Consider the following 24,403-nt stretch of genomic DNA (forward strand, 5'->3'; position numbering starts at 1 on the left):
TACTTTGCGCGCTATTCTTTCGAGGCGAAGACAAATACAGCGATTGCGAAGACAAAGATCTCTGTAATAGTAATTTCAATTGTAATCATTGCATTTTTGGAAAAATGAGAAGCTTGACTTTTGAACAAAGATCTATGTTTACAAACAAATCTTTTGAACTTGTGCACTCGGATTTATGCTGCGATGCCACAGATCGCTCTCCGACTCAAAGCACGAAGTATCCAGCGATGGCAACAAATCCTTTCCTTATCTATTGATTATTTGCATCGCTGTAATCAGCGATGACAAACAATCGCTGTATTTGTCTTCGCCAATACTTTGTGCGCTATTTTTTCGAGGCGAAGACATCCGTAGTATCTAAGGGAGGATTTGCTTACTATGTTATTTTTTTTATGATTATTCAAGATTTTGTTGGATATACTACCTTAAACATAAGCATGAAGTCTTTGCATCATTTAAGACATATCATATGATGATTAAAAATTAATTTAATGATAATTTAAAAATCTTTAGAGTTGATTCCGGAGGAGAGTATCTTTCAAATGATTTTAAAAACTATCTTGAAAACCATAGAATAGTTCATCATAGATCTTGTCCAAAAATACCACAACAAAACAGTTTTGCTGAAAGAAAACATAGGTATATTATTGAAACAACTAGAAGCAAAAACCCGCTATCTATCGATTTGAACAAATTCAACCACGAACCGCAAGTCGTCAATGACAAACGACTATAAACTCTCCAAAAATTCGGCATTGTGGAGATCGGGTCATGCAAAGAGGCATGCCAACTAAGTTAATAGCCCACACGAGATTCCTGTGTCCCAAACCTATCTGTCGACTGCATCGTAGCCTGTCATGAAAGAGAAAATATTAGACACTGAATTAAGTTTCACAAGAAATGCCTACCTCCTCTCAACATCGATAACATACCAAAAGCCTTGTAAAACTGTAGCGATCGTTGCTGGAAATCTGGTCGGGAGGAATGTAGGTTTGAACATTTGCCGGTACTTCTGCAGGGTATTGCTGCATGATGGACATTACACGAGTTAGCTATTTGACAAGCTTCACGCAATGGGGAGCAATATAATGTTTTACATACCTGTTCATTCGAAGGGCTTTGTTGTTTTTTATTACAGGTTGGTTGTTTCTTAGTCCTTTTCTTGCCAACCAATTCTAGTGCACCCTTTGCCCTCCAACGACTGCGATCAGAGGCAGGTTTTCTTTTATTACCCTTTGCTTCATGAATATGTCCATCATAATCAACAACGTTCACTAATGACTTGTTGAAGATAATGTTTACGCTTCGGCGCAACTTCTCGGGAGTGTCAAGCGAGACATGATTTTGACCTACGTTGTTCGATCCCATTATCTTCGGCTGGTATTCATTCGCTGCAAAAGACTTAATGTGAATTAACTCCACGTTTTCAAGTAACTCTGTTGCACCTTTTCTCGCACATGCATAGCCTTCTTCGCTTCTCGATGCCAAATCAGCAACATGCATAAATGACCTACACAGTTGTTGGTAACGGGAGGCTATGTGGCACTTCTCGTCAACACCAGATTTACTCGCATTGTCCATAACGAGCATTTCAATCTTCGCGCGTCTCGTCCATCTTCGCATTACGTAAGACTCAGGTATTTCTTGTATCTTCTCTTGATTGAGTGCCTTTAATGCATGACAGCATAGGATACCTTTGAATTCATACATTTTGCACGAACATTCTACCCTTCCGTTGTCGACATTGTACGTGACATGCGCTTCTTGCCTTTCCTGATGCTTTTCGCCCTGACAAAAAATATGGTATTTGTGCATATTCTCGGTTTGCACCAGTTCTTCTATTCTGCAATTCATGACATGCAACACCTCTTTCTTGATCCATTCAAATACAGTTAGTGTATACAGAGCTGCAGGTAGCATCAATATTTTCATGCCAAAAGTTAGAGGTCGTGTATTGAAGCATTTCACGTCTTGTTCAAGCTCATTCTGTATTAGATCGTCTACAAATAATTCATATTGTTCCATGAAACGAAACATTGTTAAACATGAATACAGGGTTTTCTTCAGCGTGGCATGCATAGATTCGGCTCTTTGTGTGCTTATCATACCTGCACAAAAGTATTGTCTTCCATATGCCAATGCCCACTTCTTTTTTTCTGTATATAAATTTTGTAACCACAGACAGTCAGCAAGGTCGTATGTCTTAATCATTTTGTCCCAATCTGACTTAAAGGTGAACTCGTCTACGCTATGAAGTACACACCTTGTAAAATGTTTGTCAAACCCTGTATTCTGATTAAATATGTGTCCTATGTTCTTTGTTGCATTTTGAAAGATATGCCACAAACACAGGCGATGATGTGCATCTGGCCACACATAAAGCACTGCAGCCGCAATTGCGTGATCACCATCTGTGAGTACAGTTTCAGGATGCTTCCCGTTCATTGTCTGTGTAAATACTCTGAACAACCACTCAAAGGTTTCCTTGGTCTGGTCATACACAAAAGCACCGCCTAATATACAACTCTGTGCGTGATGGTTCACTCCCACAAACTGCGCAAATGGCCATTGTTCAGTGTTAATCTTTACTGTAGTATCAAACACAAGCACATCATTGAAGCATTCATAATCTAATCTAGACCTTGAATCTGACCAAAACATATTCACGACATATCCATCTGCGTCCACTTGCATTGCACTAAAAAAACCATGTTCATTGCTTGATTTATTCTGTAAGTAACGAACCAAACAACATATTTCTCTGTTCTTCATGTTATCTGTCCTCTTCCTGCTCAAGTGGTTTCTAAGATCCAAAGGTGTGAATGGCACATTTTCGCGACCACCATCTATGCGGGTAAACAAATTGTATATCTTCCTTGGTGCAATGCCGACGCTATCGGCTATTTCAACCATTGTAGCATGAGCTACAGTTACTTTACGATGTGACCTTAGCATAGGAGTCATAAATGATGCAGATAAATCATGATTATGATCACTGATTAAAGTACGCACGGCAAATTTCTCATTCGGATGTCTTCTCAAAACTAATCTCGCCTGACATCCACATCTTGATTCTGGCGTGCTCCTAGTTGGATTTCCCATTGATTTCTTCCAACCTTGCTTGGAACAGACATATGTCTTTCTAACCAAGACACCCTGTGCATTTTTTGACCAAGAAAACCTTCTCACACTAAAGCCAACTTTTAAGGCATAATCATTGTAAAATTTATATGCATCTTCTTCGTTATTAAAATGCATTCCTTCTACAGGAACATAGTCAAGTGCAATTCCATGTACATTCCCAGTTCCTACGGTTTTATTAAGTGTACTGACATCAAAATCAGGATCATTATTGAATTGCATTTCTTCTCCTGGAACATTGAAGTCAGGTGTACTTCCGTGTACATTCTCGGTGCATACACTTTTATTATGTGCGTTGTCATGGTAGTCTACCTCATCATTGAATTGCATTTCTTCCACTGGAACATTCAAGTCAATAGTGGGTCTAATGCCTGCACCCTTCTTTTCATGTGCATCGTTAGTGCAGATGTTCAATTCTTCAGTTGGGTCATAAGTATAGATATTCAACTCTCCAGATCTTTCTATTGATTGAGCTACATCGTCTTTATTACAACTTGATGATAAGCTCAATAATGTTTTAAGCAATATATCAATTTGTGTTTGCAGTAACATGGCAAACAAGTCGATATTATCTCACAAAAACGAGAGTCTGTTACTAATACAGCGGTTTGAGATACAATGCATATGATGAGTGAATGTAGGATACCTGATGGGGTAGAGGCCCTTCCTAGCATCTGCAAACAAGCATTCCTGTCAACAGGTCACAGCGTCTTACAAATATCGATAAGTTTCCAACCTTCGTAAGAACAAGATCTACCTGCAATAACCAAACAAAGCCTTAATGACACACAAGACGACATGCCTTCTTCATCGATAGCATGATGTTGGGAAGCTACTCACGCCGCCTTGATGGAACTGGTTGGAATGTTTGTGCATCATTGCTTTCTTCCTTAATGCCTAACAACAACGACAAATAAAAGAAGACAGTGGAATGTTTTGTAAGCAATATATCAATTTCCGTTAGCAAGCGGCATAGGTTTACTACGATTTAATCAGGATGCATATAAGAACGGATACCACTAGGGTTACGCAAGTCAAAGCAACGATTTAATGAATGAAAGTATCAAAGCAAGTGCGGTTTGATGTTTGCTTGTGCTGAGCATCGACGTGTCGCTTACCATGCCAATAAAATAAACATGTCGTACATGTGTGTTGACGATAACGCTCTCATAATATCCATGAGGCTCTAAAGCGAGTTCAATAGAAGTCGCTGAGAGAGCAACGATATGCATGCGAAAATCGCCCCGCCATGCGTGTCAAGATGTGTTTCTGCACCCAAACGTTTTCAAAGTCTGTGTACAAATATCTTACAAATACATATTACAAAACATATAATATCTTACAAAACGATATGTATAGTGATTTGTCAGATATTGAAAATCGATACGGCAGTTCAGTTTTTATAACTTATAACTCGACGATACAAAAACATACTATCTAAAAGGTCGATAAATATATCGCACAATAAATTACAAATCGATAAGGAAGAACTTGAACATAATAGCAAACAAATCGATATTAACTAACAAAAATGTATCTCACAAAAACGAGAGTCTGTTACTAATACAGCGGTTTGAGATACAATGCATATGATGAGTGACTGTAGGATACCTGATGGGGTAGAGGCCCTTCCTAGCATCTGCAAACAAGCGTTCTTGTCAACAGGTCCCAGCGTCTTACAAATATCGATAAGTTTCCAACCTTCGTAATAACAAGATCTACCTGCAATAACCAAACAATGCCTTAATGGCACACAAACCTTCGTAATAACAAGATCTACCTGCAATAACCAAACAATGCCTTAATGGCACACAAGACGACATGCCTTCTTCATCGATAGCATGATGAGATGAAAAGCTACTCACTGTGCCTTGATGGCACTGGTTGGAATGTTTGTGAATCATTGCTTTCTTACATGATGCCTAACGACAGCAGTAATGAAGAGAAGACACTGGAATGTTTTGTAACACTGGAACGTTGATAATGGGAGCACTGTTACAGCAGATGGCGCAGGCGAACGTCTCCACTTTAAATGGTTAACATCAAACTTTCTGGAAGGAGGACTTTTTTGTCCTTTTCCCCACCCGTCGTTTCACAACTTTTGAATGGAGGATATTTTTGTCATTTCCTCGAACCGTCATTTCAGGGCAACAAAAGCAAGTAAGGGTGATTAAGTCTTTGCAACAGCACCAGAGTCCGATGCAAAGTTATGTCAACATACACGGGAATACGAGCCCCATGTGCATGAATACGTGGCGCTCATTCGATCCCGTGAACACGGACGTGGGATTCAGTGAATCATCGGGGGCGAACATACACAACCCTCAGAGTTTCATTTATGATAGAGATAGCCAAAAAAGAAGATGAGAAGAGAAACTTAATTAACGTGTTGACTCTGAACTACCTGAAAAATACAAAAATACCCCTAAAAGGAATGCTATCTACATCTAAATACAAAAAGGATCAACACAAAAGAATGATAATATAGATATGATACATCAGTCTCAACACTCCCCTCATGCTCCAGGTGATGCAAGTATAATCATCCCAAGAATGGAAATGAATAAACTAAAATAAAAAATGAGCAAGATTCTTAGTGAACACATATGCAATCTAATCGTTAAAGCTGACATGCTTAAGTGAGATAACTCCATCTTCATAGGCCCTCATTGTAATCTATCTCAATGTGCTTTGTTCTTTTAAAAAAACTTTGAATTCTTTGCAATATGAATGTCACTCGTATTGTCACAATATAAGAAAGTCCAACCATCAACATGAACACCTAACTCTCACAATGGTCACCTTATTCATACAATCTCAGTTGTAACCTGAGTCATAACCCTATATTTTGTTTAACTATAGATAACACAATTCTTGGTTGTTTCTTATTTTTCAATAAATAAAGAACTTCCAAGAAAAATACAAAACCAGTAAAAAGACAATTCCAATTAGAGCCCTCAATATCAGCATAACAGGAAATTCTCAACTCTATAGAAGATGATAAAAAGAACATATCATAGTGCATCGTGTTCTTTCATATATCTAAGGACCCTGAGATTTGCAGCGAGATGGATTGTCCTAGGACAACTCATAAGCTGACTACATGAACTGCATAAGTGATATTTGGTCCGAATATAATAAAGTATAGCAAAGTCTCAACTAATTGCCTATATACCACTGAAAATTCAAATTTCATTCCATTTGAAGCCCTTAGTTTTAAATTTGCCTTCATTGAGGAATTAACTAACTCTCTTTGAATCATTTGTCGATCTTGCCTTCACAACCAAATAAGTTGCATACTTATGTTGAGATAGATATAATTTTCTTTTCGAGTATGCAATCTCTTAACCAAAGAAATACTTTTGATTTCTCAAATCTTTCAATTAAAAACTACTAGTCAATTTCTTTTTGGTATCATCCACCTTGTACCAATTGTCTCTTGTAATAATCATATCATCAACATATAAGAGTGCTATATATACTTCTTATGTGAATAATGATACAAACAAGGTTAGGTCATAATAATTGCTAAAAATTAAGAGATCTGATAGCAAAACTAAAATTTTCAAACTAAGGCTGAGGTGTCTATTTGACTTCATACATAATCCTTTTCAACTTGGAAATTATATCTTTAGGATCTGAGTACTTTTTTAGCTAACTCCATATAAATTTCATTATCTATCTAGATCGCCATTCAATAATACATTCTACACATGTAGTTGCTACAATTGTTTCATTGAATCACTGCAGCTAATAAAGTCCTTATAGTAGTCATATGAGCCGCGTGCAAAGGTTTCTACAAAATCAATTCTGTATTGTTGCTTTTGCCACTAATCTTGCCATAACAATAGATTTTGGTAAGTAAAAAACTTTAACAAACTGCAATCTTATTATCATAATGTCTCATAAGGACACAACTTGTAAGGTTACACAAACAGCTGACGCATCACAAGATTTTTAATGAGCTTATTATTATTCAGGTGAATGTGGACCAGTTATTTGGAGAATAGATGAATATGTGTTCCATCGTCATCATCATTATTATGGGGTGAGAGCTGAGAGAGTAGTGTGGCACAACATTTGCAGCATTTTACTAGAGGAGGGGTACAACAGACGCTGACCGGGCAGATGATTCTTGAAACTACATGTTCTGAATGATTCTTGATTTAGAAATCATCTAAAATCAAGATCTACCAACTTAATCGGAAAAAATGTACGGATGTCCTTGAGGCATGTGAATCGGCCTAGTATGCATCGTTGTCTCTCCAAGCCTCCTAGCACCATTTTTTTTGCCAGCCACCCTGCTGATAATTGAGGGCGAGAAGAAAACTCTGATAAAAAAGTCTTTTTTTTTAATTATCAAACTAGGGCCCCCTTCCCCTCCCGTGCACAACACTTACAAAATTAAGGTATCCCCCTACCTGGGCTCGTCTTTCCATAGGATGTAGTCATCATGCTGCCCTATACAAAAAAATAAGTTGGCAATCTGAACATCTGGTTGTCTATAAATAAACCTCCACATATCTAACCTCTCTGCTAAGCTGTTGCAGTTGGGTAAGCCTCTTTTGATGTATCGAGCGTCGAGTGATACCTCATCACTTTCTTGCCATCTGATATAATTCTTTACATGATTTTAATACAATCTGAATATTTTTCTCTAAGAAAAAACAAACCTAGCAACAGCAGCTTCCATACGGTTGATCCACCACTTGTTGGGGGAGGATATGCACGTAACCCCATCTTGTCTAGAAAATAGAGGGTTACCTTTGGGTAGGCCGGCTTCTGATCGTGGGCAGAGTCGCCAGACCCTTCTCGAATGTTCTCGATTTTTCTCTTGGAGAGGTTTATGACCTTTAATTTTACTTTCTTTTTTTTTTGAAATTACTGTTTAATTGCTTTTGAGATACAGTATACATTGTTATCCATATGGCCCACATGTGTATTTTCCATATTAACTGTTTAAGCTTGTATTATTTGTAGTTCAGTAGTCATAAAAATATCATATTAATGCCTGAAAATTTGTTAAATTATAAAATTGCTTACTAGTTTAAATAATCTTTGACCCTGAAAACTGTTATCTAGTTCGGAAAATTGGCCTCATTCTAGTTCCAATCTAGGACCATGTTATGTCTATATCAAATAATCAGCTCTAGTTTAATTCCAACATAAACTGTTCTCAAAAAACCTTTCTACCCAAGCTCATGTTTATGCTAATGTTTGGACCGTAGTTGGCCCCAAACATAGCCCAAACTCAAAAATACCATGGCACAGTTTTTTGTCCATTTGGGAATTGGTAGTTGGGGAGGCAATTACAAAATCCACAGCAATCCCAAGCAACTTGAGATGGATTTGGTGAATTCATGACCGGAATTTTAAATTTCTTCCAAACAGACGAGTTGGAAATGTCAATTCCACGATATTTGTGGATTTCGCAGTTGCTTAGTACCAACTGTTTCCAATTTCTGGATCCCAAACACAGCCTAAGAGGAATGAGAATTCTCTTTTGAATATCCGCACTTTGGATTCTGAAACTAGAATGTCACCAATCTCCCAAATTCCATATATCTTTTGGTTGAGATAGAATGTGGAATCTGCTTGAGAAAAACTCAAACGGTAGGTTTTAAATTCCAAAAAATATAGGTTGGTAGTAAGAAAAACCTGAACCTTTTGAAGGTTGATATTTACCCGGTAATCGCATTCAGGAATTTTATGTCCTAGAGATTAAATCCAAAATAAATGGAGTCCACATTCAAGCCATCCATCCTTTCAATTATATTTTTTGTAATCCCTTGAATATTAAGGGTATCACTTAAAGTTTAGTGATCGATTCAATATGGCTACATCCTATAGGTTTCGTAGTAGGAATATGAGCTCGTGAATCATACGGTTAGCATATGGTTCACTCTATAATTTTCACTAGTTGCATGGAATTGTCAAGGGATTACTTCTAAGGTAGGATTATGTTGCATTTATAAATAGGTTAGTTTTAGTTATACTTTAAAATTAAATATTCAAGTTGATGTTGAATGTAATTTTTTTTTGTTTATAATGAGGAACCCTCGTTGAAGTGAGAAAACCCTCGGGTGGGGCCCCACGACCACCCTGCCTTACCTGGCCCACCTTTATGAACACACCCATGCACAGGTAGGGTTTGATCGGTGCCTTCATCTCAGCACCCTCACAACCACCTTGCCCGCCATGCGGGCGACCACCATGGTGGTGTTTGAATGTAGGAAGTGCAAAAACAGAAAAAAATAAGTGTCCTTTGTGTTTGCCAAGAGACTTCACTGAGCATAGTGAAGGCACCTGATATCACCTTATATATCGTTTGGAAAGACAAAGGAGCAGCTCCATGGAGGGGCAAGGCAAGCGCAAGAGGCGCGATAGCAGCCGTTCTTAGAAAACCAGCTGTTGCTACCGTTGTGCTACCTCATAAAAGTTTTCATTTAATTTTCATAGTTCTTTTTCTCATGTTTTGTTCAGAAAACTGCGCCCAAGACTGAAGACAATGTCACCATACCAGCGGCACAAAACGCTAGGGCTAGGACTCTCACCCCAGGGCCTACACTGGGCTTCTGCTTGCTCAAGGGTAGCACCACGGTAGTAGAACCATGACTGCCCGTCTGGCAGCCAAGGCCCGCTCCAACTACGCTAACCCCTTTGGGGTATACTTTTCATAGTTATTTACAAAAATAAATAAGATAAACAGTGATTTTCAAAGCAGATTTTAGTAAGAAAAGCACTTTGACAAACTGCAATCTTATTATCATAATGTCTCATAAGGACACAACTTGTGAGGTTACACAAACAACACAAGCATCAGAAGCTTTTTTATGAGCTTATTATCATTCGTGTCAACGTGGACCAGTTATTTGGAGCATAGTCATCATCATTATCATCATTATTATGGGGTGAGAGCTGAAGGAGATAGTGGTTTGGCACAACATTTAGTGCAGCATTTTCCTGGAGGAGGAGGGGTACAGCAGACGCAGGCCAGGCAGATGATTCTTGAAACTACATGTTCTGCAAGATTTCCTAAACAAAGAAAAAGGATAAGGAAACCGATATTCTTCTACTTCATAAAATTTCAGAAACACACTACATCGAATGTGTGGATCACACATCATATTATATCATATCATAGCCTGCAAATCTAAATTCTCCGGGGAAGTGGGTAATCTCCTGGTGGGGTCACTGACACCCAAGTCCTTACTACGCCCATCAGTGGAGGGCACCCTTACACCCGGTCGAAGTCTAACCTGAGACGAAAGGTACATATATATGGTGCAAGTAATTAGTTAAACTTTGCAGACTATATGTATATATATACCTTGGGTGAGGGTACGAGCAGCATCAACAACAGGTAGAGGAGAGGTAATGAGACAGAAGAGAAGAAAAGCTGAAAGCAGAGTGATTGAGGCAACCCTCTTTGCTACCATCTTGCAGAATATGCTTAGTTGGGCTCTTGCCTTCTTCGTGCTTTTCCTTGTGATTTTTGTGCAAGATGAAGCGTGTTTAATTGAGCCCCAAACACAGGTTGGTATCTGTTCACAAGTGCAATAAAGATGAAGAAAATTTGTCAGCAGCCTTCCTTGAAGATGGGACATCGCTTGGTGGGTGCTGACTGTCGACCGTCCATATTGGCAGCTACAAACACTCGGATCGACATCAATTTGGGATTGGTGAAGGCGGCTGGCGTGGTCGACTATGCTTGTTCTACCATGCATACGTAGATGGGAAGATATTAGTTACTAGATTATTGGAAAGCCACAGTTGCAGGTGATATATATTCAATTAACTTCAGATATGTTTTTGCCATTAGGTTTCTACTTCAAAATACTGTTTTGGACTGAGTTGTTTGACCTAAACACATTTCTTTTTTATAATTAGATTTTGGTGCTATTGTCTTAAATTCTAAATGACAAAATTTATTTACTAAACAATTAAACTATATGTGTGTGTGGAAATAAGAATGTTGTACAGGTCGGGGCAATTTTTTTTCTCAATTCATGACACAAGCCTAAGTTTTTCTGATAATTGACAAATAAGGACTTGAATAATCTAAATTGTTGAAAGTGACATTCATCCCTTCTTTTTCTCCAATGTTGAATCATGTATTTAAAAGGGCAATCACGTGCTTTCAGTAAAGATAAAATAGTGAACTTTATAAAACTTTAAAAGGTTTCGTTTGTTTGAGGGAGGCGAACCCAGGTTCTTATTTGACATTTTTTTAAGAAACATGAGGTCCGGGTTTGGGATTTAAGAAAGTTTGGCACCTGACAGAAATATCATATTAAAGGTTGCTCTGAGTAAAAAAAAATCCCCGCAATTTCTTTATTGGTATTGTCTTCACGGAAGGCATATCAGGTGCAATTAGGGTGTCAACGAGTCGGGGCACCGATTTTCGGGTATGGTATCGGGCCCAGACCTTATGGTCATTCGATGAATGACCTGATCTGTGTCCCATTTAGTCTCACCCTCTCCCTTTTCCCTTCATTTTCTTACTTTATATATCTCTCTCACATCTGGATCTTCTCTAGTGCTACAGCCCAGTCCTGCCCCCCCCCCCCCTAGCTACACCCTTGCAGACAACCATGAGAGACTGTCACAATAAACTAGTCATATTCATATGTAATTGACAGCAAAGAGAGAAGATTTCCTAGTGACTAGCTCCAGCAACACTAATGTAACTACAAAGAAAAAGAATATTGTATAAAAATCCAGCATAGTGATAAAACATGTTCATGACTCAAGAAATGATAGAACTTAAAAGAAACAAAATAACTATGTATCGTTTAATGGCATGAATAGATTTCATCCAGTACACAGGCCACTAACGCGTCAACTAAAAAAAAAAGCAAAAATAGATTTGTTTAGACAGCTGCTAATTACTCATTACATCTGAACCTTCAGACAATTTACTAATCCTTTTATCACTACAAGTTGTTTAGATTGAGTTACAACATCAAAGTCAAATTTCTTTATTTCTATCATATTTTAAAAGTCAGTTTAATCACAGTCGTAATCTTATGCTGTATCTAATACAAGCTATCATCCATAGCAGTGCACAAAATGCATAAAAACATGGACTCGAGACAACACCATGCCTCCACAAACCCTCAAAAAGCATACTTACTACCTTCAACTGTTAGAATTGGCCTAGACTTCAAGACTCTTTTTGGCTGTTAAACTGGATAGTTACCTAAATCTCCTTGGTCTCGCTTTCATCTTGGTATACGTATATATACCCAGACATGATCTATGAGACTCTCCCAAAAATCAAGCACTCAAACACTTAAGCTCCTGGTCAGTTGATATTCCAAGAGGTCGAATCAAGTTGCGCACAGACACAAGTTACCTTCATCCCTCCATATCCAGCTTCTGAGTCAATAAGACCTGTTTATGAATGGGAAAAGGCTGTATCACCTTTTTATGGAAAGGGGCTAGGATAGATAGGTATTCACCCAGAATATCTGTTTGGTGCTGCTACTCTATTGACTCGGAAGAATCATGAATAAGATGACTGAACAACCTAAACCTTGAACTTTTCTCCACGTGGTGGAAACTAGTGTCTAACACAGAAATTTCCAGTGTATCTCATCACAATTGTCTAAATCAATGTTGTCTGTATTATACGATACAATTGTTAAAATGTATCTCTCTTTATGTAAATATTTACATATATATATAAAGAGAGATACATATACATATATATATCATGTATATATGTATATGTATCTATCTTTATATATATATATATATACATATATATATATGTAAATATGTATGTTTCTTTTTGTTTCTTTCTTTTTCTTGTAAAACCCGCAAGGGTATTTTAGTCATTCATCTTTTGCGCATATTCATAATTATGAATATGCTGTAATTCTTTTTGCTTTTTCACTTTTCTTCTTTGTCTTTTTTCTTTTTCGTTTTTTTGTCCTTATTTTTTGTTGACTCAAAGTCAACTTGGAGGGCTCAACACTAGCTGTTGAGCCTCTCCAACGGTTAGAATTCTAACCGTTGGAGGGGCTCCAACAGCTAGTGGAGCCCCTCCAAGGCTCCTTCTCTTATTATAAATAGGGGAGTTCCCCCTTTGTAATCTTCACTTCTTGGAGCTTTTGTTCTCCAATCTTCTCAATAAAATTCTTTATATTTTGTATGCCTTTGTGCATTTGAGTTTCTTTATTGTACTTCTGTGTACATTTGTTCTAAGTGTTCTTGTGCATTTGTGCACATTGGTGGTGTTGTGCTCATCGCACACTTTATCTCTTTTTTAAGATATTTTCACATGGTATCAAAGCTAGGCTTAAAGGAAAAGAAGATCGTGCTCTTTTTTCTCTTTGCTGGAATACCTCGTAAAGCGTGCCATTAAGTTGTGGTGGTTGAAGTGAAGACTCGGCTCTTCATTCTATATTTTGGAAGCTTCCTACATCAAGAAGGGACTCATTTCGCATTGTGGTACGCATTTATTTCTCTTTGTATCCTCTCTAATGGGCGAAAAGGATTCTCACTTCTCTCTTGGCTTCAATATGAATGGAACGAATTATCATGTATGGGCCGGGAATATGGAGGCCCATATAAAAGGAAAGGGTCTTTGGGGATATGTTCAAGGAACTATTCCTGAACCCGTACCAAAAATTACTACCCTTGACAAAGGGGAGATCAAGGTTCTTGAGGGAGAAGAAAGAGAAAAGGCTTTTGAAGATTACAATAAGAAGCATGAAGAATGGGAAATGAAAAACTACAAAATACTCTCATGGTTCTTCTCTTCGGTTGAGACCAAAATTAATGCCAATATTCTAAAGTTCAAAAAGGCATGTCAAGTATGGGAATATCTTGAAAGAATGTATACTTCAAGAGATTTGTCCCATAAATACTATCTCCAAAAGAAGACCTTAACCCTTCAACAATGAGAAATGTCCGTTAGAGAGTATTTCGCCGAGTTATCCACTATTTAGGATGAGCTTGCCCTCCAAGAACCTAAATGGAACGGTGAGGCTATTGAATTGAGAGCCAAACAATTAGAAGAAGATCATTTCTTTAATTTTTTAAATGGGCTTAGACCCGAGTTTGAACAAACTAGATCCTCTCTCTTATCTTCTTTCTCTTCCCCCCGTTGGAAGATGTGCTTACCAAATTAAGTGGAGAAGAAACTAGATTGGGAATGAATAAAACCAATCTAAGTGTGTTGGTCATTCCCTCTAAAGATGAGGATAAGAGTGCTTATGCCGTCTCAAGACCGGGGAATAATGTTAAAACCTATAAACCCCCTCATTTTAACAAAAATCAAGGAGAAGGAGAAAATGGTAGGCATTATGGAAGGAGAGATTATAGTAAGATCATATGCCATTTTTGCAAAGAACCGGGTCACATCAAACCGGTATGCCCTAAATGGAAGAAGATGGTGGCTATGTCTACTACTTTCCAATCAACCAAGGAGGAAGGTCCTTCTTCTTCCAATCATGCTACTTTGGCTCTCAATCAAATCATGGAAGCTCTTCAACCACTCCTCAAGGGATCCGTTTCCGGAGCCGCCATGACCACCTTCTCTCCTCCCGATAAGACTCTTTGGCTCTTAGACTCGGGTGCATCCTTTCATATGACTTCAAATGTTTTTTCACTTTCTAAATACTCAAAAAATTTGTCACCCTCTTTTGTCTCCACCGCGGATGGGGCTTCTCTTGAAATAAAAGGAATTGGTGATTTTGAAAGACAAGGTTTTTTCCAAAAGTTAGATTTATACCAAAACTAAATTTAAATTTGCTTTCCGTCTCTCAACTGTCGGATCATGGGTGTGATATCAAATTCTCATCAAATAAATGTTGGATACAGGATCGCCGGTCCGGGAAGTTGATTGAGGAAGGCTGTAGGAAGGGAGATCTTTATCTCATAGAATTTCTTCAAATTCCAAAAACCTCTTTTTGTAATATTGCCCAACATAAGGATATAAATGTTTGGCATAAACGCCTTGGGCATCCAAATATTGTCAAGCTTTCATATTTACATTTTGCTAAAACCTTATGTAAAGACAATTTCAATTGTAATGATTGCATTCTTGGTAAAATGATAAGCTTACCTTTTGGACAAAGAACTATGTTTTCAACCAAACCTTTCAAAATTGTGCATTCGGATGTATGGGGACCGGCACCCGTTGTGTCTAAGGGAGGTTTTTCATATCATGTTATTTATGTGGATGATTTTTCAAGGTATAGTTGGATATACTTCCTCAAACATAAACATGAGGTTTTCTCTACTTTCAAGATCTTTCACATGTTAATACAAAATCAATTCAATAGTAAATTACAAATTTTTAGAACCGACTTCGGGGGAGAATATCTCTCAAATGATTTCAAAAGTTATATTGAAAATAATGGGATTGTTCATCAAAGGTCTTGTCCCAAAACTCCCCAACAAAATGGGTTGGCCGAACGAAAACATAGACACATAATTGAAACTACAAGAACTTTGCTAATTTCTCAAAAAATTCCAAAAAAATTTTGGGCCGAAGCGGCTCTTGCATCGGTTTATCTCATCAACCGACTTCCATCCAAAAACTTGAATCAAATATCTCCATATGAAATCTTGTATAAAAAAGAACCCGACTACAATAGGTTAAGATTTTTTTGTTGTAAATGTTTTGTTCTCACCGATAAGAATGATAAATTATCTCCCAAAGCTATTCCTTGTGCGTTTTTAGGATATTCGGAAACCCAAAAAGGTTTTAGGTGTTATGATATTAAAAATGATAAACTATATTTTCAAGAAATGTAACCTTTTTAGAAAACATAAGTGGTTTTGAAGAACACAAAACTCATGAAGATAATGTCGATTATTCTTTTTTGTTTGAACTATTATCTAGAAATGAAGATTTTTTTAGCGATGATGAATTAAAAGAGAATGAGGATATAAGTGAAAGTATTCCTCAAACTATTCATGATGAAGAAGAAATGATAAATGAACCAATTACCTATACTCATAGAGATAAAAGCACTTTTAGAAGTGCAATAGAGAAATATAGTAATCTTAGTGAATCTTCCAACAACTCTCGAAGAACTGAAAGATCTAGGAAAAATCATTCTAGATTTATATCCTATGAGTCTTTTTCTCCAAAACATAGGGCATGTATTAGTGCCATTCACTCATATCAAGAACCTAGAAATTTTAAAGAAGCTAAGGAAATTATTGAATGGAGGGATGCCATGGACAACGAACTTAGAGCCCTCAACAAAGCCAAAACGTGGGTTTTTCAATGTCTTCCAGAAGGAAAGAAAACAATAGGATGTAGATGGGTTTTTAAAGTCAAAACCAAGAGTGATGGCACTCTCGAAAGATATAAAGCCCGTCTTGTCGCAAAAGGATATAGTCAAGAATACGACATCGATTACGAAAAAACCTTTGCTCCTGTTGCACGAATGGTTACTGTAAGGTGTTTGATTAAATGGAATATTTACCAAATGGATGTTAAAAATGCATTTCTAAATGGGGACCTTAATGAAGAAGTCTACATGGATGCTCTTTCTGGTATGAACATGCCAAAGGGGAAAGTCCTTCGTTTGCAAAAAGCGCTTTATGGTTTAAAACAAGCCCCTAAGGCTTGGTATGATCGATTTAATGATGTAATAGTTCAAAATGGTTTTTCCTCATGCTACACTGACACTGCTCTGTTTGTCAAAAAGTCTGATGCAGGAATTATGATTTTACTGTTGTATGTTGATGATATGTTGATAACAGGTAGTGACATAAAGGGCATCAGAAACATTAAAACCACTTTAAAAGAAAGGTTTGAAATGTCAGACCTGGGGTATCTGACTTACTTTCTTGGTATCGAGGTAGCCTACTCTCATAGAGGCTATTTTTTGTCTCAAACTAAACTTGCCTGTGAGATTCTTGACAGATCAGGTATTACTGATGATAAAATCTGTGAGACCCCTGAAATTGTGGGATAAAAAATGAAGATTGATGATGGGAAACCTTTGGAGGATCCTACCCCCTACCGGCAACTTGTGAGATCTCTAATGTATCTTAGCATCACAAGGCCGGACATCTCTCATGCCGTGCATACTGCAAGCCAATTTCAGCATGCTCCTACATCCGTTCATATGAGTGTCGTTCTCCGAGTTGTCAGATACTTAAAGGGAACTTTAAACAAGAGGGTTTTCCTTTCCTCTTCTTCTGAGTTGAATTTAATTGCATATATTGACTCTGATTGGGGAGGTGACCCAAATAACCGTCACTCCACTACAGACTTTTGCATTTTTTTAGGTGAATCCCTGATCTCATGGAGATGTAAGAAGCAACAGAAGGTGTCTCTATCATCCACTGAAGCAGAATATCGAGCCATGGCATCTACAACTATGGAGATTGTCTGGATTCATCAGTTGCTGCAAGATATGGGGATTCCAATTAAAGAACCCACAAAGTTGTGTTGTGATAATAAGAGTGCAATCTATATTGCTAAGAATCACACGTTTCATGAACGGACAAAGCATATTGAGATGGACTGCCATTATGTCCGAGAGACATATCTACAAAAAGTCATCGACCTTCCTTATGTAACGTCTGAATATCAGTTGACAGATTTCTTCACCAAGGCGCTTTGCTCTCCAAGATTCAACTTTCTCCTTAGCAAACTTTCGATCATTGTGCCCTAAGTTTGAGGGAGGGTGTTAAAATGTATCTCTTTATGTAAATATTTACATATATATATAAAGAGAGATACATATACATATATATATATATCATGTATATATGTATATGTATCTATCTTTATATATATATGTAAATATGTATGTTTCTTTTTGTTTCTTTCTTTTTCTTGTAAAACGCGCAAGGGTATTTTAGTCATTCCTCTTTTGCGCATATTCATAATTATGAATATGCTGTAATTCTTTTTGCTTTTTCACTTTTCTTCTTTGTCTTTTTTCTTTTTCATTTTTTTGTCCTTATTTTTTGTTGACTCAAAGTCAACTTGGAGGGCTCAACACTAGCTGTTGAGCCTCTCCAACGGTTAGAATTCTAACCGTTGGAGGGGCTCCAACAGCTAGTGGAGCCCCTCCAAGGCTCCTTCTCTTATTATAAATAGGGGAGTTCTCCCTTTGTAATCTTCACTTCTTGGAGCTTTTGTTCTCCAATCTTCTCAATAAAATTCTTTATATTTTGTATGCCTTTGTGCATTTGAGTTTCTTTATTGTACCTTTGTGTACATTTGTTCTAAGTGTTCTTGTGCATTTGTGCACATTGGTGGTATTTTGCTCATCGCACACTTTATCTCTTTTTTAAGATATTTTCACAACAATATGATACGTATTGTATCGATGCAAGAGATTGATATGATACGCACCCGCATCTCGATACTGGTGTATCGTATGTGTATCGCATGTATCGTATGATATGGTGTGTACCATATCGTACAATACATTGCCTGCAGACTTAAAATGGGCAAAACGGTGCTTTTATGTTTTTGTGTTTTAAAGAGCTTTAGAGGGCCAAAACCTATGTCATACGGACTCGGCTAGGGAGGCGCCGCACCCAAGTCGACACACCCCGACACGGGTGAGGCTTTGGACTCGGTCAACACCGAGTCAGACTCGGTCAACGAGTTGAGGCCGAGTCCATCCACATTTTGGACTCGGTCAACTTTGACCAAGTCCAAAAATGTTCATTTTTAGGACAAAAAATAAAAAACAACATTTTTTATATATCTTTTTTTTTAAATATATAACCAGACTGTGCAATGCTGTTGCATAGTCACAGACTGTGCAACTGCACAGTCTGTGCAACTGTTAACGTATAAAGTTTAAACATTTGAATATCAAAACTGAACAGATCACAAAGATGTGAATGCTATAATAAAGGGGTCATTTCAAAAACTGGACCAGTACAGATCATGGACCATTTCACAAGGTCATAGTTTCAAGTTTTTTTTCCTTTAACCATAGCCCATAGATGTGTTAAACTTAATTTTAATTGTTTACTAGAATTATTGTTATATATATATATAGCCGAGTCCCCGTATCCAAAATTTTTGAAATTGCGCCGCACCCTTGTCGCACCCGCACCCATGTGACATAGGCCAAAACCCTCATTCGTAGAACATACTGGAGAGCTTCCCATGCACCCTAGGTGTCGTGAGACCGTTTTGCTGGCTGATCTTTGCTCCGAGAGAGCTTTCGATATTTCGTCAAGTAAGTGTTTTTCCACCATTTTTTCACCCCAAAGTGGGTTAAGGCAAAAAAAAGTGCATTTCCACCATTTTTCACTCAAGAAAATCGGTTAAGGTAAAAAGTCTTTGTTATGAGTAAAATTACAATGCTACTCCACAAAAAAATTCTACCTCGGGGGTTGTTGCCCCCTACAACCCCCTGCCAACTTACCACGAAGTTGAATCCGCAAAAATTAAAGATTTATATTAAGGTAGAAATCAGGCTCCACATTCCTCTAACAAAGATAGCACCAGATGATCTGGCATGGCATTGAGGAACTCAAATAATGAGTGAAAACCGATTGAAAATTGAGTGCAACTATTGTCATAATATTTTTGTTTATATAATATGAAAGTATGAGTCTTGTAGATATTTAATATTTTGCATTGTTTTTGTGATAATGTTTGATGATGTCTTATGTAGATCATAGAGACATAAATGCTTCATATGTGATTTTATGCTTTCATTTTATGCATTTCATCATTATTTCGTGTGTCATTATTTTTTAGAATTTTTGCTATTTTTTCTAATTTTTTTAGAATTTTAATTTTTTTTTCAAAATTTATGATTTTTTACGATACGATACGTATCTTATTTTGGGCCTGACCGATACGGGTTACAATACGATAGTTGCAACCTTTGTCTGAACCATGGCTGGACTTTCAACAACTAAGAACATAATCTTTGCCATTCAACATAGTGCTTTCAAACCAAATAGCAAGGTAGCATATCCATTTGACTCAGCAACCAATGAGTGGAATATCAGCACCAGGAAATGCCTTCCACATGATGAGTTCACAGGATGGAATTCAATTACATGGTCATTGTTAGAAAACTGCCACCAAATGTAAAATATGGAGCCCATCCAAAATGCAGTTATACGAAAAAAGTTTTGTGTAAAATCCTCTGATCCTTTGATAAATCTTTGAGGGTCAAGCTGCCGGTAGTTTATGGGGAAACGCATTTGAGGGATGGGACCCTCTCCCTCAAACTGTGTTCTAGTCAGACTGATCATTTGGGGCAGAGTAGCTTACAAATGAAACTCTTGAAAGCTGACAAATTGCAAATGGCCAACCAATATGCTCTTCACTGTGAAGGGTGACCCCATTAAAGACATCATCATCATCTTCTCTCATTAATACACTATTTAAGTTGACCTAGCCAGAAGAGAATAATCTAGATGATGCTGCAACAGACTTCAGATCCCTTCAAGCAAAGAATTTCCAAAAGACAGGCAGGAAAAGGGTGATCTGGAAATGGGTAGTAAGCCTGGAGGTACTCATGGTTGGAGAGGAATAACTTGTATGTTTTGAATCATTAAAAGTTCGGCGTTAACAATTCATGCTAAAACCCAAAAGGAACTCATAAATTCACAAATGTAGCATGACCAGCTCAATAAGACAGAATGATTCTGGGCAGGTTTACTGCCACTGGAATCTTCTAATTTGATTTACTTACACCTTATAGAATTCTACCTTTCCAGTTTCCAAGTAGTACAAATAGGATGGGGTCAAAAAATGTAGTTTGAGTAGATGTCAAATAAATGTAGTTTCAGTAGATGTCAAATATGCAGAAAAAAAACACTTTTTATATATTATTTATCATTCAGAATGAAAGATGGAAAAGGGGAGAATACAAGGGACAATGTGGAAAATAAATCCAGTAACAAATAGAAAGAACTCAAGTTCTTGCAAAATTTTGGAAGAGAAGTACAGAAGGGGGAAAACAATCCTATGAGCACTTATCTTGAAGCCACCACAACAAGAACAACAATAACACCAACAACAGGGGGCTCAGCTTGTCTGGTAGGAGCAGCTAGTGCACGTCACCTTGTGTTGGGACGTTGCAGGTTCAAAACCCAATGGTATAGTGTAACTGGTAGGGGTCTGCCTAACCCCAGCTTTCCTTTCAAAAAAAAAAAATAATAACACCAACAACAGTAACAAGCAACAATTCTCATCACCACCACCACAAAAAAATGGACTATGGCCAAGAAAACGTGATCAGTGTAAGAATCAACACAAAAGATAGGACATTATTGGGAAAAGCTGCTGCCTGACAACAAAACAAAGAGAGAGGATGGAAACCCTAATTTTCACTGAAACTGGTTAAAGGGATTTTTGCTTTTCTTGTTGCTCTTTAACACGTTTTATTCTGTTTAACCATGTATTTTCAGGTTATCACTGCGACCATCGAATCTCTGTCCGAAGGAAAAAAAAAGTGAAATAAGCTTCTAACAAGCCTGCCCAATGTCCTAAGCAATAGATGGTCAACTTGTTGGATCGAGCAGGTGATCATGTTGAACAGGATAAGCCTCAGTAGAACTTTTGGGTTTTGAAACCATTATTCTGGGTGATCAATTTTCATAAGCAGAACAGTTATTATTAGAACAACAATATATATCCCAAAGGCCAAATTGCACCCACAAACCACGGAGATAAAGAACACGGTGCGTCTTATATATAGCCAAACAAAAATCCAACACATCAATCTAGAGCACGAAATGGGCACCTTACTGCTTTCTCCCCAATCGCAGTAGCTCACAACCATCTTCTTAAGCTGCCACACCCCTCTCAACGCCATCCGACCACTTTAACTTGTCTTGCTGAAACAGAAAAAATGAACATCTGTCGGTTTGAAGATATTTATCTCATACAGGCAATCGCAGACAGATTTCTACTTCAAACGAAGATTTGAGAAGAAATTTCACGGACGACACTTTCAGAAAAGGCAAAATCGATTTTCTTAATACTCGGGAACCAAAAAATCAGAATATCGTCAAACTTTCAGCAGTCATGTAAGTACAGAATAGTCACTTAGTAAAAAAATGTTAGTAGTTTGGATCCAGATTCATTTTCCATAACTAACCGTTATGAACTTTCAAATATGCCACGTTTTGAATTACTAATAAGCCTGGGGGATCTTATAAGTGAAAATGCATGGTTGAGGGCAGTTCATCTGATTTTCTAAAGGCTTTCCAGAAATCAGTAATCAGAGAGGTTTTCATATAAGATTAGGGTCCCTACTATATTCTGCTCATTTTTTATTGTGACTCACCTAAGGCAGAGAAGAATTTAGAGGAGAAGGCTCTCCCGTTTCCACACATTCAGACGCCTGGGCTTCCTCATCGAGCAATAGCATGAACATCAGTACATGCTATTTTCCCTAATTTTGTAATCGTTGCTTAAGTTTTCTCGGTTTCACCAATTGTGTATTATCCAAAAAAAAAATATCATAACCCTAAAGTCCAACAATTAGTATCAAAGCCAGGTTATGATCCTCTGGACTTGTTTACCCATCTTTGTATAAGGAAGAACAAAGATGGAGGCAGAGACGAGTCTCAGAAGTTCTGAGACTCAGTCCATGCGCATAGCACGTCCTCTGTTTTTGTATTCTGTTACAACATAAACAGAAAAACGTGCAAACCCAAAAAGATCGATTCTGTTTTTTGAAATAAAATCATTTTTTTTGTTCTAACAAACTGAAGCAGTTTCTGGAAACCGAACCAGTCTGATACACGTTCCAATCCGGTTCTAGAAGTTGTATCAGACCTGACCCGATTCAGATCTGGTTCTAGAAACTGAACCGGTTCGATACAAGTTCCAATCCAGTTCTGAAAATTATATCGGACCTGACCCGATTCGGATCTGGTTCTGGAAACTATATTGGACCTTACCCGATTCAAATCCAGTTGTAAACCGAATCGGGTCAAGGTTTTGAACCGCCCATATCGGGTCTAGGCTAATCCCTTGTGACCGACACGACTCGTGTCAGGTCACTGTTTCTTTTCTGACATTTTTGTCAGGACCAGATCTTTTCCCGTCAGCCGTCAGCGAAACCCCCATTTTGTTCGAGGGGTTTTTTGCCGAAAAGGACAAGGGACATGTTTTGGGTGAAACCCAAACCCTCCCGGGAACTGGAGACAGCATTTACTGGTGTCTGAGACGGTCTGGGGTGACAGAAGTCGGTGTTGGCCGAAAAAGCCTACCGAAGCCCCGACGAAACTTCTAGAAGGTAGACCTTCTCTCTCTCTTTCCATTTTCTCCAGAAGCATCTGGTGTGGAAGATGTCGGCAAGCTCTGCCTCAGGTTATGCAGGAAGCGCCGCCATTTGTCTCACCGGGGGCATCATCATCTGGTTCGCCGAAGCCATCGGTCGTCTCATCAAATGCTTCAGAACGAGAGAGAGAGAGACAAAGAGAGAGAGAGAGAGAGAGATTTGTGAAGTGGCTCGGATTTTTCGGAAAACATCATAGTGATGCTTAAATACTCAAGAAACTGGATCGGGTATGGACCTGATCTGGAATATCCGATTCAACCTAGATTCAAAAACATAACGCGGTGCTACAGTAATCGGGTCAGGGTCTGGACCCGGGTCGGCTTGTTTTGGGATCCATAGACCCGAAGTCCAGGAACACCGGGTACGTTTGTCCCAGACATAGAGTTTTGAAACAGACAGTACGTTTCAGACATCGGGAACATCTATTCTGGACACCCAGTGCGACTGTTCTAAAACAAATCCATTTTGTTTGAACAGAACGATCTGTTTTGGAATAAACAAAACAACCCAAAATGAGTTGTATCGATTCATATGGCTTCTGAGACCGATACAGGGCATTCTGAGACCGGTTCTGAGTGAATTTAAACTGGTTCCTAGGGTTTTTGAGTCAGTTATCTCACTTGGCATAACTGGTTTTTCGTTTTGAGACTGTTCTAAGGGTGTTTCTTGTATGGTTCATCAAGTTTCAAACCGATACATTTATTTCTGGGACTGTTCATCATGTTTTGGACTGGTTCATGGGTTCTAGGGCCGACATACATGTTTTAGAGCATGCATAACATTTTTATGAGTCATTTTTAAGGATATTTATTTATATTACTGATTCATTATGTTTTGGAGTCATTTTTAATGCTTATGTACATGCTCCTATTGATGTTATGCTTGTTCATGCATATGTATACACATTTATGAATGCATAAAGATATGTATAGTGTTGTCATTTAGTATGTATGATTGTTTAAGCATTCACATCAATGTTGATATAGGGATTAACATGAAAT

General features: G+C 37.9%; 1 long non-coding RNA gene across 1 annotated transcript; it reads right to left on the bottom strand.

Moving 5' to 3' along the window:
- Positions 1 to 9,567: 9,567 nt before the first annotated feature.
- Positions 9,568 to 21,869, bottom strand: LOC149815066 (uncharacterized). The gene is made up of 3 exons (XR_016428046.1): positions 21,855 to 21,869; positions 10,472 to 10,685; positions 9,568 to 10,176 (listed from the first exon to the last, which is right to left on the bottom strand). It is a non-coding gene; the product is annotated as an uncharacterized LOC149815066 (long non-coding RNA).
- Between the last annotated feature and the right edge of the window lie 2,534 nt (positions 21,870 to 24,403).

The sequence above is a fragment of the Nuphar pumila genome, chromosome 15 (genome assembly GCF_984573655.1).
Source record: "Nuphar pumila chromosome 15, dmNupPumi1.hap1.1, whole genome shotgun sequence".
Classification (NCBI taxonomy): Eukaryota; Viridiplantae; Streptophyta; class Magnoliopsida; order Nymphaeales; family Nymphaeaceae; genus Nuphar; species Nuphar pumila.